Source organism: Moschus berezovskii, chromosome 6 (genome assembly GCF_049115385.1).
Source record: "Moschus berezovskii isolate FMDL1 chromosome 6, NW_MosBer_1.0, whole genome shotgun sequence".
NCBI classification, from domain to species: domain Eukaryota; kingdom Metazoa; phylum Chordata; class Mammalia; order Artiodactyla; family Moschidae; genus Moschus; species Moschus berezovskii.
In genome coordinates, this window is record NC_142465.1 from 92,348,873 (window position 1) to 92,368,406 (window position 19,534).

Consider the following 19,534-nt stretch of genomic DNA (forward strand, 5'->3'; position numbering starts at 1 on the left):
GAACAGAGCATAAAGAACCTGGGGAACACTATTGAAAGTCTAATATATGTGTAGCTGGAGATGCAGAAGGTGACCTACAGAAGTTGATTTTCTGGATTAATAGCTGTTCACCACTGCAGGGCTCTAGATTTGTCAACCATACTCCAGAGAGGTTCATGTGTGCACATTCCTGGCTGCATCAATGTAAATGAACAGAACCAAGCACAATGTTACAAGAACTTCTTTGTGATTAAAATAATCTTTGGAGTTAATTCTTATCTTGGGGAGGGGATTGTAATGTTAAGAAAAAATATCAAAAACTTGAAAACAAAGCAAAGGATGACAGTTTATCTTTCCAATGTTATACTGTGGCATTCTCTAATAGGTCTGTCCAAAATTTATTTAATTTTCTACAAGAATGTCCTTTTGCTTGACTTACTATTTGGGGCTTCCCTGGTGGCTAAGCGGTAAAGAATCAGCCTGTCAATGCAACAGACCTGGAGACACGGGTTCAATCCAAGGGACCCAGGAAGCTCCCTTGGAGAAGGAAATGGCAAGCCACTCACACTTGCCTGGAGAATCCCATGAACAGAGGAGCCTGGCAGGCTACAGTCCATGTGGTCACAAAGAGTCAGACACAACTTAGCATAAACAGCAACTATTTACCATTAATTATAACCCAGACTCTAAAGTCACAATCTAATTTATAGACTTTCACCCAGCATAGATTTCTTTGACATATGTTCACTTTCTATTTGTACAAGTAATCGTTTCACTTTTTTGAAACATTTACTTTGACAGGATGAAATCACTGAAATTCCATTTTGGAAAAGTCAATTGATGGCATGTGAAACTTTGGTTGTGGGCAGAGATGGACACAGAATCTTCTCCAAAGAATTGTTTTGTGTGTTTTTTTTTTTTTGGAGACAACCGACACAGCCTTAGACACTTTCATGTGATTTCATGAGGCAAGACCAAGTGTATAAGATTAAATGCTGCTTTACGAATCATTAAAAGTCATCCTAAAATCAATTCAAAAATTGACCAGAAGCCACTGCAATTTGCTCCAAAGAGAAATAACATGCTGAGTAAGCAATGCAAATGTGCCTCACCCTTCCCCAGACTGAAGTAACCTGCTGGATCAGCACAGTGACAGATACCAGTACAGTGAAGTCAAAGGCAGCAAGACCTGCTGAACAGAAGCCAAAAAGATGGACATTTCATTTACTCTGCTGTTAGTAACTATATTAGTTTAAGTTTCTATGAAGAGCATAATGGCAGAGTGTGACGTAAGAACATATCCAAAAACTTCTTTGAAATTTGCTCTAGAAAACCATCTCAAAAATAAGAGAAAAGACTTAAATTCCCGTAAGATAAGATAATCAGGCTTTTTGTGTCATCTGATATTTTTGATCAAGAGACCTAAATCCAAATCAGTCAGATGTTCTGACTTCAAAGGACTGCAGCATCCCTGGAAACAGACGCAGCAGCTGTTTTCCACAAAAGATGAGGCTCCTATACGCGATGCTCCTAAGTATTTTCATAAAGTCACCAGAATCAGTTCTTCTAAGTTCACATAAACACACTCCGTTCTTGTTGTAATGATATCTTTGGGCCCCTCACTTGTGCTGTTAGATGATACTTTTTAAAAGTATTTTCTGCTATCTCCAAAAATTAAACAGTTTCAGTTGGGCTCAGTAAATAAGTATAATCATTTCTTTCCCCACTCCTCTCTCCAAAAAAAAAAAACCTGAAACAAGTAAATTTCCAGAACACACTGTGTAATAGTAAGGGAAGACTGCTAATTGAAGATGAGATGCAGACCTAAAAAATAATATGAGAGAATGGAACAGCAAATACCCTTAAATCCTGACATTTTTGAACATTTTTATGTGTTTGCTTTTTTTTTCTATTTGGGCTTGAGATTACTACTTCAAGAAGCTTATACTGGCAACGCGATGACAGTTATGAAGTGGAGAAGAAATGGAAAGAGGGTAACATTTCAAGTTTGTGTTTTTTTTCTCACAAAGTCCATGGATTGTGGGAGAAAAGTAAAAGACATGAGGAGAAAAATAAAGCATTAATTAGAGGGCATATCTTTGAACAAACTTGGGGACAAAATTACAGACTTTTGTTTTTGTATTGTGTTTTGTTTCTGTATGTGAACTATGCTCTGAGTTCTGTGTTACAGATTCTATTCTGGGATCCCCAAATCTTAGCCTAGGTAGCACCGAGAATTTGATAGGCATTCCATAAACATTTGTTAAGGACATGATAAAACCAAATAATGAGTGAGCTATTAAAAACTGCTATGATGATAACCTGTATTTATAAAAAAGACTTCAGCTAAGGGTAGGTATAAAGTGTTTCCGGCCAGTTCTTCTCAAATTTTAACGTTCATACAAATCACCTGGATACTCTTGTAAAATGGCAGATTCTGACTCAGTAGTTTCGGGTGGGGCCCAAGAGTCTGCATTTCTAACAAGTTCTTAGATGATGCTAATGCTGTGCATTCATGGACTACGTTTTTTAAACTTATTTTTAATTGGAGGATAATTGTTTTACAATATTGTATTAGTTTCTGCCATACATCAACATGAATCAGCCATAAGTACATATATGTCCCCTCCCTTTCGAAACTCCCTCCCACCTGCCACTCCATTCCACCCCTCCGGGTTGTCACAGAATACCAGGCTTGAGTTCCTTCTGTCATACAGCAAATTTCCACCAGCTATCTATTTTACATATGGTAATGCTGAGAGGAATTGGGGGCGGGAGGAGACGGGGACAACTGAGAATGAGATGGCCGGATGGCATCACCAACTCGGTGGACATGAGTTTGAGTGAACTCCGGGAGTTGGTGATGGACAGGGAAGCCTGGCGTGCTGTGATTCATGGGGTCGCAAAGAGTCGGACACAACTGAGCGATTGAACTGAATATATATAGTCACACGCTACTCTCTCAGTTAGTCCCACCCTCTCCTTCCCCCACTGTGTCCACATGACATGGGCCACATTTTGAGAACCAAGATCCTGGACAAGCCAACGGTCTGTGTCAATAAGGAGGCTACAGAGTTGGGCATGATAGAGAAGTGTTGGGCACATGGCCAGCAAGGAAAAAGGAAGGCATGGGCCAAACAGGCATGGCCACAGGGGAGGAGGGGACTGACCATCTGAGAAGTGTGCACACGGCCCTTTCCTTTCTGGCTCTATGAAATGAAAGGTTTTATTTCCTGCTTGAAAAGCAAAGTTTCAAGAATCAGCAAGCAAATGGGAGAAGGGAACAGAGACTGTCTCCTTACCCTCAAAATCATATTCAGACCATCCATGAGGCTTTATGAGGCCAGGTGAGAGAGGCTGTGAAAGACCAGTCTCCGCCCCTTATGGCACCTTCTCAAGTCCTCATTTCCTAGATGAGAGACCTTGGCTACAACCCCAGGAAGCCTATTCCCCAAGATCTTTGAAGCGTGGAAGAGAATATTCTGGCATCACTGGCCTCTCCAGCAGTTTTCACCAATTAACTGCCTCTTTCCCTCTCTTTTTCTACCCAGTCCATGACTCTCAGTCCTCCCTCTCTGCTCCAAGACTCAAAAACACCGAGATGAATCACGCTGAGCCTGTCCTCTTGCCTACACCTAGTCAGCCATCAGCCTCCATCACAGCCATTGTATTCATGGAGGTCATGATGCACTCAACGATGCGCCTTTCCTGAAAATTTTAGTTAAGCGTCAAAGTGACTGAATCTACTCACCTACATTCCTGGCCCACAGGTTCCATGAACCTTTAGCCCCTGACGTTATCTTTTGAACTCTAGTTTTGTACAAACACAAAAAACAAGAACAGAACTCAAGGTACGTAGAAAAAAAACATGGTTATTTTCCGGTGCTCACTCTTCACCCGAGATGCAACATGCAATAGTTTCCTGCCTGCCCTCTTATGACAGTGCTGGTCCTGGGCTGGTGCCCCCCAGTGTCAGTCAAGACACAGAAGAACAACTAAAGTAGGAAGCTGGATGGCGCTGGGCGGCCACTCTCAGAGCAACCACTTGACACAGCTTTGGGGGCATAATTAACTTAGATACCATGTGAAAGGCACCCCCTGGAGCTGTGTGATTCTGCAGTCCTGGAAGGGACTCGAGAGAAAATGACCCAAAGAAGGAGATGGGAGAAGGGGAACACATGAGGGTGAAGGAAGAGAGGTGAATTTCAGCTCTAAGGAAGTTTTCTCCAGAACATTTCTCTTTAACTGTATATGGGTATATGTACAACAATGAGGATTTAAATGTATATATGGCCTCAGGAAAGTATCCATGCCATTCGTTAACCACCAGGTCATTTCCCGGCTCTGTAATAGCAACACAAATTACTGTCTCATGTGTAAACTACTGAGCATTTATTTCTAATGCTGACGCTTTACAATAAGAATCATGCATAAAACTAAATGTGTCAGTGTATATTATTGGGAGTCTTATTTTATTTCAACAGTAACATAACTTTGATGACAAAGATCCATATAGTCAAAGCTATGGTTTTTCCAGTAGTCATGTACAGATGTGAGAGTTGGATCATATAGAAGCCTGAGAGCCAATTGGTGCTCTCAAACTGTGGTGCTGTAGAAGACTCTTGAGAGTCAGTTGGACCAAGGGACTCAAACCAGTTAATCCTAAATGAAATCAACTCTAAATATTCATTGGAAGGACTGATGCTGAAGCTCCGATACTTTGGCCACCTAATGCAGAGAGCTGACTCACTGGAAAAGACTTTGATGCTGGGAAAGATTGAAGGCAAAAGAATAAGAGGGCAGCAGAGGAAGAGATGGTTAGACAGCATCACTGACTCATTGAACATGAATTTCAAACTCTGGAAGATAATGAAGAACAGGCAAGCCTGACATTGCAGTCCACGGGGTCGCAAAGAGTCAGACATGAATTAGTCATTGAACAACAACAGTGTCCATCTACACCTGATTGTGACTGAACAACAGCAGATTTTATTGTAGTTGGTATGTTTCCAACCCTAAATTCAAGAAAAATTAGTATTAATAAAATTATTAACAAGAAATGTATGACAAGATAAATGGGCCACCAATAACATAATCTACACAAAGAGAGAAACTAAATGGGTAGTTATGCTCTGAGAGAAATGAAAGACCAATCATAACTGACACATGTCATCTTAACAAAAAATAAGCAGTGTTGAAGGCTTGCAATTTTAAGCGCAATGTTAGAAGCCAGTGTGTCTAATCCTATTTAACCCTAGCAACAATCCTATAAAATTGGTACAACTATTGTCTCCATTTTACCCCTAAGCAAATTAAAGCACAAAGGGGATCAGTAACACGTCAAAGGCCATATAATCAGTAAGGAGCAGAACTGGAATTCAAGTCCAGGCAGACTGAAGTGCCCATGATTTTGCCACTAAGATATACATGATCCCTAGAACCAGCAACCCACATTTGTTTCTCTGTACTTGACATTGGGCTGAGTGTTTTACTATTTTCTAAAGTATTAACATAAATCCATGGCATATTCAGTTCTACTTCAACTAGTCTGAAAAAAAAGAACATCAAGAAGTTTCAAGTGAGTCCAAAAGTGGAAGAATTTCTTAAAGTTTATCCAGGATAGTTCAGGGGAAGCAGCACTCTGGCCAAATAGTGTGAGCAGTTCAAATAACTTAGCCGTAGGAGGGATATTTCAGATCAGTTCAGTTCAGTTCAGTTGCTCAGTCGTGTCCGACTCTTTGCAACCCCATGGACTGCTGCATGTTAGGTTTTCCTGTCCATCACCAATACCCGGAGCTTGCTCAAACTCATGTCCATCAAGTCAGTGATACCATCCAACCATATCCTCCTCTGTCATCTCCTTCTCCTCCTGCCTTCAGTCTTTCCCAGTATCAGGGTATTTTCCAATGAGTCAGTTCTTTGCATCAGGAGGCCAAAGTATTGGAGTTTCAGCTTCAGCATCAGTCCTTCCAATGAACACCCAGGACTGATCTCCTTTAGAATGGACTGGTTGGATCTTCTTGCAGTCCAAGGGACTCTCAAGAGTCTTCTCCAGCACCACAATTCAAAAGCATCAATTCTTCGGTGCTCAGGTTTCTTTATAGTCCAACTCTCACATCCATACCTGACTATTGGAAAAACCCATTGCTTTGACTAGACAGACCTTTGTTGGCAAAGTAATGTCTGTGCTTTTTAATATACTTTCTAGGTTGGTCTTAGCTTGGCTTCCCTGATAGCTCAGTCCATAAAGAAACTGCCTGCAAGGCAGGAGACCCCGGTTCGATTCCTGGGTCAGGAAGATCCCCTGGAGAAGGGATAGGCTACCCAGTACAGTATTCATGGACTTCCCTTGTGGCTCAGCTGGTAAAGAATCCGCCTGCAATGCAGGACACCTGGGTTCAATTCCTGGGTTGGGAAGATCCCCTGGAGAAGGGAAAGGCTTACCCACACCGGTATTCTGGTCTGGAGAATTCCATGGACTGCATAGTTTCTGGGGTCACAGAGTCAGACACAACTGAGCAACTTTCACTTTCACTTTCATTTCAGATCGAGGTCATCCAAAAATCCCTCTTGCTCTGATGCTATAATTACCAAACCTTAAGGTTATACTTTTATTTCCTGGATTTCTTTTTCCCCCTACAATGAGAGAATGGGAGAACCACTGGCATCACTTCACGGCTTTCTCAGAATAAATTAATAACTGGCATTCTTATTTATACATCAGTGTTTGTGAGTTGGGACACATCAAGTCTGCCTGCTTGACTAAATTATCAAAGCTGAATTCTTTGATCTTTTACATCAAAAACCACACCAAAGTTCTGCCATTCTGAGAACCCGTTGGTAAAGCAGTTGACCTCCTGTCCTTTCAAGAGGATGTATTAATACTTATTTTGTGCTGAGCTAAATAAATGTGCACTCATTTGTTTTTGTTTTGTTCTGTTTTTCATGTGTTGTTTCTTCAGTCACACACAATTTTTAAAACTAGGGGAAACATCTCTTTGACTATGGCTTGGTTGACATGATTTCTAAGGTATACAATTCCCTTGCAAGTTTTGGCCCTGTCCAATAATCAATAAGACACCTGATAAATAAAACATATGGTCCAAGGACTTCCCTGATGGTCTAGTTGTTAAGAATCCACCTGCAAATTCAGGGAACACGGGTCCCATTCCTAGTCTGGGAAGATTCCACATGCCACGGAACTAAGCTCATGCTCCACAACTACTGAAGCCCTCGGACCCTTGAGCCCAGGCTCCAAAACAAGAGAAGCCACTGCAATTGAGAAGCCTGTGTACCACAACTAGAGTAGCCCGCACTCGCCACGACTAGAGAAAGCCCGTGCACGGCAACAAAGACCCAGCACAGCCTAAAATATGGTCCACACCTAAAGCTCCTTGAAATTTGGTCCTATTCAAAATGTCCATGACCATACTTGGTCCATGACAAATGGTTTTGAACAGAACAAAATAACAAAAAAAATTTTTATCATGGACCAAATATCTGTTAACCATACAATAACAAAAAAGATTAAAAAAATTAGAAGAGGAGGAGAAATAAACATTGATTAATAGCCAGTGGTAGTACTATTTGGGGAGAATGACTTTGAACCAGAATTATTCGTGTTCCTAGTAGAAGAAGTTGAATAGAAACATAAACCAAAGTCACATAAAATGAAGGCTAAATAAAAGCCTTAGAGAAAGTCAGAGTTCTTTGGTCTGTTCCTAATTTCCAGAAAATGCGTTTACAAATGGTCAGGCAACTGAGCATCTGAGATCTAATTGTGTCACATCTAACAAACTGGTTTGATGTTCTCCTTTTAGAAGAGCAGATGGAGTCGTCTAAAGACTATGAGAAACCCCTGAAGAAAGATGTGACAGTCTGAGGAACAGACTTAAACTAATGTTTAAAAAAATAAATGCTTTCGTGAATTAGCAAGGATTTTTGCAATCCAGATCTAAATGAGATTTTCATCATTCTTTAAACAATGCCAAAGTAATTTTCTGGTTTTGAAGAAGAAAAAAGGACAAGAATTTAAGAAGCTAAGTAAAGAGCAATTGATGAGAAGGAGTTCGGCGTGAATGCGACATCAAGGAAAAAGGCTTCTGAGGGTTTTTCTTCTATTAAAAATGTCTTTAAAATATAGGGCACTGCAAAGAATAGTATAATAAACACTTGTGTATCTAACACATAGTTTAAACAAATACTCATAATTTGTCATACTTGCTTCAAGTCACTTTTGAGAGAAACAGATCCTTATAAATACTGTTTCCGTTCTCTCTATTCCTCTTCCCAGTTCAATTCTCCCTTTCTCCCAAAAATTCATTACTATGAGTTTTGACGTGTCTACATCTACTATATATGTATGCATTATAAAACAGTACCGTATATACAAGTATATATACGAAGTAAGTGTAGTATTAAAATACAGATTGGAGGGACTTCCCTGGTGGTCCACTGGTTAAGACTCCAAGTTCTGACAATGCAGAGGACTGAGATCCTACATGTCACACAGTTTGGCCAAAAAAAAAAAAAAACAGATTGGAAAAACACCAAACTTGTATATCATGTAGGTATACATGTAACTCATATGTCTTGTATACTTTCAACTATATTCGTAAAATTGTTTTTAAACTGAGACATTTCAGAGCATAAATTTCAGAGTTAGTTGATATGGCTAAAATCTAGTGGCTATTCTTGGAAAATAATAAGAATAGAAATAAATTTAGAGTAAGGACTTTGTTAAAGTGAATTCTGAAAGCTATTTTATAAATTCTGAGAATATACAGAGAATGAAAAGGGATTTCAAAGATGATGATGTGATCAAAAATTCTACCAAGAAGCTCATGTTTTATAAATTTGAAATCAGAAATGAAACGAGTCCAAAATAGATTTCAAAGGTGAATTCAGGTACTATAAAAGATTATGGTGGCTCATTGAACTCTCTTCCAGGCATGCTAAGCTACTCTCTGGGAATAATTTACACAGCTTTGGAAACGACATTAACTCTTCAAACCTCTAGGGTACTCCTTAGTAAGTTATTATCTGATGTACTGATTTTTCTTAGCACCTATATTATTCTCACAACAGCATCTCTTTGCTGAGATTTAGTTATGGTCTCCATAAACCATATAGTTTTCTGATTACTTAAGTGTTCCTGTGACTTTCAAATGTGTTCAGCTTATTCACAGAAGTAATTTAGGCCACCTAGAAAACCCACCTAAACAAGTGAAATTCACTCTGATGCTACTGTGTCCATATGCTTAAAGACAACGGTATGAAAAAGGTCAATCTGATATATTCAAGCCTATTAAAGACAGAATCTACTGACTGTACTGCCAATCCAAATGGCCATTATGATTGGCAAGCAAAGCCAATTAAATAAGGAATGGTTCACTTATGGCTTTTATGCAGTCAGAACTTCAATAAGTTATAAATGCTCTATAAGTCTGGCTCATGGTCAGACTTCCTGGGATCATTAACAGTCCCTTGGTAATTTTATCAAAGAGAGAGGTATCGATCCCAGTATCCCAGCCAAATTTTAACTTACAGAATTACAGCTGACCCTTCCCAAATTCCCTCAGATTAAGTGATATATTCTGTGAGAATATGCACCCCTGACTTCTAATGTGCTTCACCCAACCCATGGACGTTTCTGTTCAGTTCAGTTGCTCAGTCATGTCCAATTCTTTGTGACTCCATGAACCACAGCACACCAGGATTCCCTGTCCATCACCAACTCCTGGAGCTTGCTCAAACTCATATCCATTGAATCAGTGATGCCATCCAACCATCTAATCCTCTTTCATCCCCTTTTCCTCCTGCCTTCACTCTTTCCCAGGATCAGGGTCTTTTCAAATAAGTCAGTTCTTCACATCAGGTGGCCAAAGTTTTGGAGTTTCAGCCTTCAGCATCAGTCCTTTCAAGGAATATTCAAGACTGATTTCCTTTAGGATGGACTGGTTGGATCTCCTTTCCATTGAAAGGACTCTCAAGAGTCTTCCCCAACACCACAGTTCAAAAGCATCAATTCCTCGGTAGTCAGCTTCCTTTATAGTCCACCTCTCACATCCATACATGACTACTAGAAAAATCATAGCTTTGACTAGACAGACCTTTGTTGGCAAAGTAATGTCTCTGCTTTTTAATATGCTGCCTAGGTTTGTCATAGCTTTTCTTCCAAGGAATAAGTGTCTTTTAATTTCATGGCTGCAGTCACCATCTGCAGTGATTTTGGAGCCCCAAAAAAAGTAAAGTCTGTCACTGTTTCCGATGTTTCCCCATCTATTTGCCATGAAGTGATGGGACCAGATGCCATGATCTTTGTTTTCTGAATGTTGAATTTTAGGCCAACTTTTTCACTCTTCTCTTTCACTTTCAGCAAGAGGCTCTTTAGTTCTTCTTCACTTTCTGCCATAAGGGTGGTGTTATCTGCATATCTGAGGTTATTGATATTTCTCCAGGCAATCTTGATTCCAGGTGTGCTTCATCCAGTCCAGCGTTTCTCATGATGAATTCTGCATACCAGTTAAATAAGCAGGGTGACAATATACAGCTTTAACATACTCCTTTCCCAATTTGGAACCAGTCTGTTGTTTCATATCCAGTTCTAACTGTAGCTTCTTGACCTACATACGGATTTCTCAAGAGGCAGGTCAGGTGGTCTGATAGTTCTATTTCTTTGAGAATTTTCCAGTTTCTGCCTTGCCCAACTCAATAACACAGAAGTCTTGATAAGCCCACAGAACCTCTTCTCCCACCACACACTCAACAACAAAAAATGAACCTATTCTAATTCTTCTTTAGTGTGTTTTTGATCATTCCATTGGCAGGATCAACTGAAAGTGGCATGGAGAGACATTTATTTACAACCACCTATTTCTCTACATACCTTCCCAGCAAAGAGATAGATGATGAAGTGTGAAGAGCAAAGCCATGTGCTTTGACTTCTGCTGGAGAAAGAGAAAATCATCAGCCTCACTGTCTACTCCCTTTGAAGATCAACTTTAGCTATACTGGTTCAGCAATGGAGGTCGGAAAACACCAAGCAATGACATTACTTTAGCAAAATGAGAAATCTGGTCAGTACTTTTTCCCTGAGAACACCTAGGGAAGATCATCTCTAAATGGGAGTAAACTAACATGGAGTAAAGTGGTCCAGAAGATGAGGCAACTGTAGTGTCCCACCAGTCTGCAGGATAACTTAGGATGAGAATCCACAGACTAGTGAATTGTTAATTGTCACTCTTATAATTTTGTCAATAGAAAACTAAATAATATGGTATTTATTTGCTTGACTTTATTTGAAAACTCAGTTGATTCAATGAGAAAAAAATGAACTACCAGGGTTTGATATCACTCAGGTTTTAATCTCAAACTCATTAACAAGTTAACAGAGTTCTAGTTTTCATATGCTTGTTTTGTATGTTTATATAGCTCAAGTTACCTATAAACCCTAGAGCGGGATTTCTTTGGTAATAAGGATTAGAGGCATTATTATTGTGGAAAATAATATAAATGACTATAGTTCAGAAAGCACTAATGCCATTCCTAGGAATGTAAACTACAGCATAGTTGGCTGTGAAACATAAATACATCTAGTTAACACATAAGCACATTTTGAGGGTCTAAAAAATCATCTTTTCTCTTTCTGAGCAATACTGACACTCATTACCACCTTTGAATATAATTTCATGCAACTTAATTTTCTTATTTATAAAACTGTTTCCAGGTGTGATTATTATTCATCCATTACATGATATATTTTTAAAAATGAAAACTGACAGCATTCACTTCTAAAATTTATGTATGCTGGTAGAATGCTCTAATTATACAACAAAGTAATTTAGTTAATATAATTTTTTTGGTACTCGGTTATACTCCCTAAAGATGTTCATAAAGTTAAAAAAAAAATTAAACTCCAAAGTCCATGTATTTTTTCATTAATACTATTCACAATTTCTTCGTGGGTTGTAACTATATGATGTTAGAATCTGCTAATTGTTTCTCAAGTGATGTCTGCTAATTCTTTCTCAAGTTCCTTTTCTTAATCTGCATAATAAGAAACCCCAAGGATAGACAGAAAGATCATCTTTGATATAATTGTGGGCTCACAGCAAACTCTGACAGTAGAGTGTGAAAGGATTATTTCAGAAGGAAGGTCCTGAAAGTGAGAAAATTCAGGGAAATTTCAGACAGCCTTAATCTATTTGTGAATGCAGACAGCAGAAGTACAACAAATGACCCCAGTACTAAAGAACTCGAGAAAGGCATTCCACTTTGCATTAAGATATAGGTGCAATCATTCATTCATTCAACATTTATTGAGAGTCTATTAGATGACTGGCACCAGTTTGAGCTTCCCTGGTGGCTCAGCTAGTAAAGAACCCATCTGCCAATGCAAGAGATACAAGAGACATGGGTTTGATCCCTGGCTCAGGAAGATCCTATGAAGAAGGAAATGGCCACCTGTTCCAGTATTCTTGCCTGGAAAATCTCATGGACAGAAAATCCTGTGGTCTACAGTCCATGGGGTTACAAAGAGTTGGACACGACTGATCACTGATGCACCTATGCCTACTAAGGTACCAGGGAGCAGGGATTCAAGAATGAAAAGGATGAGTCTCTGCTCCAGTCTGAGGAGGGAAGGGGGAAGACAGATGCACAAGGGATTTGCCTGTAGTGGTTAAGATTGAACGTGGCTGCAAGGTTCTCCTGGAAATGATGGTAATTCAAGTAAACATCAGTCAAACCTGCTCTGAAGGAAGATCCGTGGTAAAGAACAATCAAGAGCAAAAGACACTGGCTCCTGGGGTCCTCCTCCAACTGAGCATCAGAGTCTGCTGGCAGAAACCCTGTAGCCTCCAGCTTAGAAATCCCTGCCCCGTTGCATCAAGACTGCTCACAGACCTTGAGTCCTACAGCAGGTGTCCCCAACCTCCGGGATCTAATGTCTAGTGATCTGAGGTGGAACTGATATAGTAACAATATAAATAAAGTACACAATAAATGTAATGCTCTTGAATCATCCCTAAACCAATCCCCCTCCACCCACCGGCCGTACATGGAAAAACTGTCTTCCATGAATCCAGTCCCTGGTGCCAAAAATGTTGGAGACTGCTGTCCTAGAGGACACCCCCCAACAAAGGGGCCTGGTGGGCCTTTCTGCCTGCAGCACTATTTATTTATCCTCTCTCATAATTAAACCTTCTTCGAATCCTACAAGGTAATAATATTTGCAAATGGAGAACACCTGGGTATCCAACATGATGAATTTTCCAGGCTTCTGGGAAAAGGGTTGTTCAAGCCAAAAGAAATCTAACACGCCCCCAGAAAGTAACCTGAGCCCTTCACAATATGAATACACAGGAACAGGGGTTAAATGTATAATGTATATTCAGCACAGAGAAAGCATGAATATTATGTCTCTGTGTGTGTGCGTGTGTGCGTGTGTGTGTGTGTGTGTGTGTGTGTGTGTGTGTGTGTGTAACCACAGAATTCTAAGCTTGTAGGGTGTGCTTTACATCTATATCATATGTTATCCAGATACCAGTTGTATATTATAAGCTGCATATGCAATACCATATGGACATCATAAAATATCACATGTGTTGTCAAGATAATTTTACATTTAGTGCATGATTAAAATGCCTTATATTATACACCTATCTTTTCTGTGTGTGCATGGATTTGTCTCACAAATTGCTTTCATTAGCAAATTCAGATATCAATCAAAGTTAAAGTGTCTTTACTGAAATTTAATAAAAAGCAATATGGAAACGTGACTACAGTTTGTTTTTCTTCCCTAGATTTTTCTGCCATGCAGCATTTAACACTGGTGCAGCTGTCAATACCCATTCATCTGCTATCGGGCAGCTTTTTCCTTTCACTCACTGTGACATTTTTAAAGTGGTAAAAAAAAAAAAAGCTTAAAACAGCATATTTGTCACTTTTTTCTTTCTAGTGACCTTTTAAACACTAGGGAAAATTATATGTACTAAACCCTTTAATCACTCCACGTACAGTTCACAATAGTACTTTCTGTAGGGGTATCCTTTAATTAAATTTAAGAAATTTACATTGTACACACTGCTGTTCATTTAATTATTCAAACATTTAAATATAAGAAAACCTCATAACTTTTAGCTGTGGCAACCATATGATGTAACTGTTATCTATATTAAGAATCATTTTTTATAAGGAGAATTTCAGAAATAACTTGTACATATCCTCAGTTTCCAGTCTTTAAGTCCTGATAAATAGCTACATGAAGCACTTTCCTTCAGTATTTAAGAAATTTAAGAATTTAAATTTAAATCCAGTGAAGAAAAACAGTCTTTATGTTTCCATATTGTTTTTAATTAAATTTAAGAAAAATTAAGAAGACATTACAGGGAATGTTTCTAGGAGGAAGATGTTATGATTGGGTCTCTGGGCTTCCCTGGTGGTCCATTGATTAAGAATTCCAGTGCTGGGATCCTGGGTTTGATCCCTGGTCGGGTAACTCAGACCCCACATGCCATGGGGCAACTAAGCCCAGGAGGCACAACGTAAGATTCCAAGTGCTACAACTGAGACCTGACACACCCAAAAATAAACAAATACATAAGTAAATATTAAAAAGAAAAACTGAACCTCAACCCTATTTTGGATCAGCTGTGTGACCTTGAGGGAGACTGTGTATCTTTGATTGCACCATTATGTCACCGTTTGCAAAATAAAATACTGATAGCCACTTCTTTTCATCATAGTATCATTGTGGGAATCGAATTAGTAAATATCTGTGAATATTCCTGAAATCTACTTTTAAAGTGAAAAGTAACATGACTTTTAGTTCAAAAACAAATATTCTCTGTTTTCTAGAAGTGGAAAAATTGTAAATTCTTGTAACACACCAGAAAGAAATCAAAGGTTTAAAACAAGCTAAAATATCAACATTAGCAGTACATTATTTAAAATCAGTGTCCTTTCTAAAAACAGAAACAGAAATACTGCTGTCCCTGCTATAGAATGGTACTACAAATTGCAAAGAGTAGTAATTCTGGAGTGCCCATTTAGTTTCATTTTTATTCTCATCATTTTCACTATGACTGTCATACCTTTAGATGCGAATAAGTCTCACATACATAGAAAACAAATGTATGGTTACCAAAGGGGAAACAAGGAGGGATAATTAGGAATTTGGGATTAGCATACACTATATATAAAATAATATATATATAGCTACTATAAACTACTATATATAAAACAGATAACAAGGACCTACTGTATAGCACAAGGAACTCAAAACTCTGTAATAATACATAAAAGAACCTGAAAAAATACATAAACATATATATACATATATAACTGAATCACTTTGCTGTATATTAGAAACTAACACACACTGTAAACCAACTATGTGTGTGACTTCTAAGTCACTTCAGTTAAGTCAAACTGTTTGTGACCCCATGGACTGCAGCCCACCAGGCTTATTCATTCATGGAATTTTCCAGGCAAGAATATTGGAGTGGGTCGCCACTTCGTAGTCCAGGGGAACTTTCCAAGTCAGGGATCAAACCTGCCTCTATTCCATCTCCTACACTGCATGTGGATTCTTTACCACTGAGCCACGTGAGAAGCCTGTGACTTTCATACTAGAAAAGTTAAAAAAGGAAAGTGAATGGGCTGCACACCCTAGGTTCAGTTCAGTTCAGTTCGGTCGCTCAGTCATGTCCGACTCTGCGCGACCCCATGAATCACAGCACGCCAGGCCTCCCTGTCCATCACCAACTCCCGGAGTTCACTCAAACTCATGTCCATCGAGCTGGTGATGCCATCCAGCCATCTCATTCTCTGTCGTTCCCTTCTCCTCCCACCCCCAATCCTTCCCAGCATCAGAGTCTTTTCCAGTGAGTCAACTCATCGCATGAGGTGGCCAAAGTATACCCTAGGTTAGAATCTCTTATTTCACCACTTATGAGTTAGCCACCAAGAGAAACTTAGCTTCTCAAATTGTCAGTTCCCTGGCCTCTGCAACTGAGAACATAATACTGAACACAGAAAGTTCTTAGGAGGGTCATAAAGAGTGTATCTTAGTCAGTCAGTCAGTTAATTCGCTCAGTTGTGCCCAACTCTTTGCGACCCCATGGACTGCATCACACCAGGCTTCCCTGGCCATCACCAACTCCCAGAGCTTGCTCAAACTCATGTCCATCGAGTCAGTGATGCCATTCAACTATCTCATCCTCTGTCATCCCCTTCTCTTCCTGCCTTCAATCTTTCCCAGCAGCAGGGTCTTTCCAGTGAGTCAATTCTTCACATCAGATGGCCAGGGTATTGGAGTTTCACCTTCAGCATCAGTCCTTCCAGTGCATATTCAGGACTGATTTCCTTTAGGATGGACTGGTTGGATCTCCTTGCAGGACAAGGAACTCTCACGAGTGTTCTCCAACACCACAGTTCAAAAGCATCAGTTCTTCGGTGCTCAGCTTTCTTTATAGTCCAACTCTCACATCCATACATGACTACTGGAAAAACCATAGCTTTGACCAGATAGACCTTTATTGGCAAAGTAATGTCTCTGCTTTTTAATATGCTCTTAGTTTGGTCATAGCTTTTCTTCCAAGAAGTAAGTGTCTTTTAATTTCATGGCTGCAATCACCATCTGCAGTAATTTTGGAGCCCAAGAAAATAAAATCTGTCACTGTTTCCATTGTTTCCCCATCTATTTGCCATGAAGTCATGGGACCAGATGAAATGATCTTTGTTTTTTGAATGTTAAGTTTTAAGCCAGCTTTTTCACTCTCCTTTTCACTTTCATCAAGAGGTTCTTTAGTTCCTCCTCACTTTCTGCCATAAGGGTGGTGTCATCTGCATATCTGAGGTTATTGATATTTCTCCCAGCAATCTTGATTCCTGCTTGTGTTTCATCCAGCCCAGCATTTTGCATGATGTGCTCTGCATATAAATTAAATAAGCAGGGTGACAGTATACAGCCTTGACGTACTCCTTTCCCGATTTGGAACCAGATTGTTGTTCCATGTCTGGTTGTAACTGTTGCTTCTTGACCTGCATGCAGATTTCTCAAGAGGCAGGTAAGGTGGTCTGATATTCCCATCTCTTGAAGAATTTTCCATAGTTCGTTGTGATCTACCCAGTCAAAGGCTTTGGCATAATAAATAAAGCAGAAGTAGATGTTTTTCTGGAATTCTCTTGCTTTTTCTGTGATCCAACGGATGTTGGCAATTTGATCTCTGGTTCTTCTGCCTTTTCTAAATCCAGCTTGAACATCTGGAATTTCACGGTTCACAGTACTGTTGAAGACACTGTTCACTGTCCTGGCTTGGAGAATTTTGAGTATTACTTTACTAGCGTGTGCTGCTGCTACTGCTAAATCGCTTCAGCATGTGAGATAAGTGCAATTGTGCAGTAGTTTGAGCATTCTTTGGCATTGCCTTTCTTTGGGATTGGAATGAAAACTGACCTTTTCCAGTCCTGTGGCCACTACTGAGTTTTCCAAATTTGCTGGCATGTTCCGTGCAGCACAGTGTATATTAAGGGTCTGTTATGTAATACACTCTGGAGAAAAGGTATTTATTACTGTTGTTTTGGCAAGAACTCTCTTACCACAGTTTGCTCTGATAGTAAGGTGGAAGACTGACTCTGGAGTTCAACAAGAGTCCAATCAGCGTTCTAGAAAGTTGCTGTGCCCGTCTTTGGGCACCACATGAGGACAAAGAAGAAAGCGGAGCAGTGCTGAAAGTGACCAGCGTTGAAGCAGTGAGGGAGGTGGGGCTGAGGCTCGCCCCTTCTCCCTTTCCCCTTAGTGGCCACGCCCAGAGCAGCCCCTGAGTCCTTACTACTCCGGGATCCAGATAGACACAGTCACCTCCAAAATCACTATGGCATCACCTCTCCCATCAGTTCAGCAGACCCTGAGGAAACTGAGTGCCTACTTACACAGAAACTAGTTGAGACTATGAACCCCTTTGTGGTTTGGGAAGAGGAACTACAATGCAGGAATTTCATTTTGGGAAAATGAAGTTTTCGGTAAAGTATTTTACTTTTGGATCTCATAGATGAAGAGTATACACAGAAAGGTGCTGATAATAAGTGATGTGTTGTGTTGCCTGAAGACATGTTAATGGGAGTGTCTTCTTCATTCTATGATAAATTGAAATTACAGGAAGAAGTAAATGATGTAAGGGGCTTCCCAGGTGGTCCTAGTGGTAAAGAACCCGCCTACCAATGCAGGAGACATTAAGAGATGCAGGTTCGATTCCTGCATCTGGAAAGATCCCCTGGAGGAGGAAACGGCAACCCACTTCAGTATCTTTGCCTGGAGTATCCCACAGACAGAGGAGCCTGGTGGGCTGCTGTCCATGGAGTTGCAAAGAGTAGGCACCACTGAAGCAACTTAGAACGCACCTAAAAGATGGAAGAGCTGTTGAAGAGGTGTTGGTAACCAGTTATCAAGTAGAGCTTTTGTGGAATAGAAATTGATATTTTGTTTGCAAGATGGACACTGCAGAAGACTTGGATTTAAAAGATGACAGTCTGCTTAAATTTTTAGATATAAGATGCGTAAGAAGTCTTATTGGTTGCAGCATAACCGATGAAATTTTATGACTAGTACTAAACATTGCTTCGGAGCCAGTGCGGTGGCAAAGAATCTCCCTGCTATATGGGAGACTTGGGTTCGATCCATGGGTCAGGAAGAGCCCCTGGATTATAAAATGGCAAGCCACTCTAGTATTCTTGCTGGGAGAATCCCATGGACAGAGGAACCTGGCAGTTACAGTCCATGGGGTCAAAAAGAGTCGGACAGGACTGAGTGCGCACACACACACACACACACACACACTAAACCTTGACAACTTCAGGTTAACCCTAAGAGCTATCAAACTGTGGGCCAAATGCTGCAACAACTATTCCAATATATTAGGTTTCCTTGGTGCTATTTCCGGGGCTATAATAGTAGGAAGAACTTGCCAGTTTTATCCAAATGCAGTAGCATCAACTCTTACACATAATTGTTTTTTTTCGGTATTTTCCAAATGGAAATGACCAAATCCAGTCCTACTGAAACAGCCTGAAGAAAACAATCTTAATTTGCCTGTATGGGACCCAGGGCTTCTCAAGTGGCACTAATGGCAAAGAATTGCCTGCCAGTGCAGGAGGTGCAAGAGACTTGGGTTTGATCCCTGGGTGGGGAAGATCCTCTGGAGGAGGAAACAGCAACCCATTCTGGTATTCTTGCCTGGGAAATCCCATGAACAGAGGTGCCTAACAGGCTACGGTCCATTGGGTAGCAAAGAGCTGGACACATCTGAGCGACTGTGCATACACACAGTTTATATCAAGGTCAGAACTATCTTATAAGCCAAAGTTGTATGGGCATTTGTGCTTTAAAAAATAGTAATAGAGATGTCCCTGTGGTCCAGTGGTTAAGAATCTGCTTCCAATCAGGGGACATGGATTCAATCCCTGATCAGGGACCTAAGATTACACATGCCTTGGGGCAACTAAGCCCGTGCCCCACAACTACTCAGCCTACACGCCACAACTAGAGAAAGCC

The 19,534-nt window shown here is 40.1% G+C and overlaps 1 pseudogene; it reads left to right on the forward strand.

Moving 5' to 3' along the window:
* The window catches only part of LOC129536116 (poly(A) polymerase alpha-like), a 45,960-nt pseudogene extending 26,853 nt beyond the window's left edge, over positions 1–19,107 (forward strand).
* The last annotated feature ends 427 nt before the right edge of the window (positions 19,108–19,534 follow it).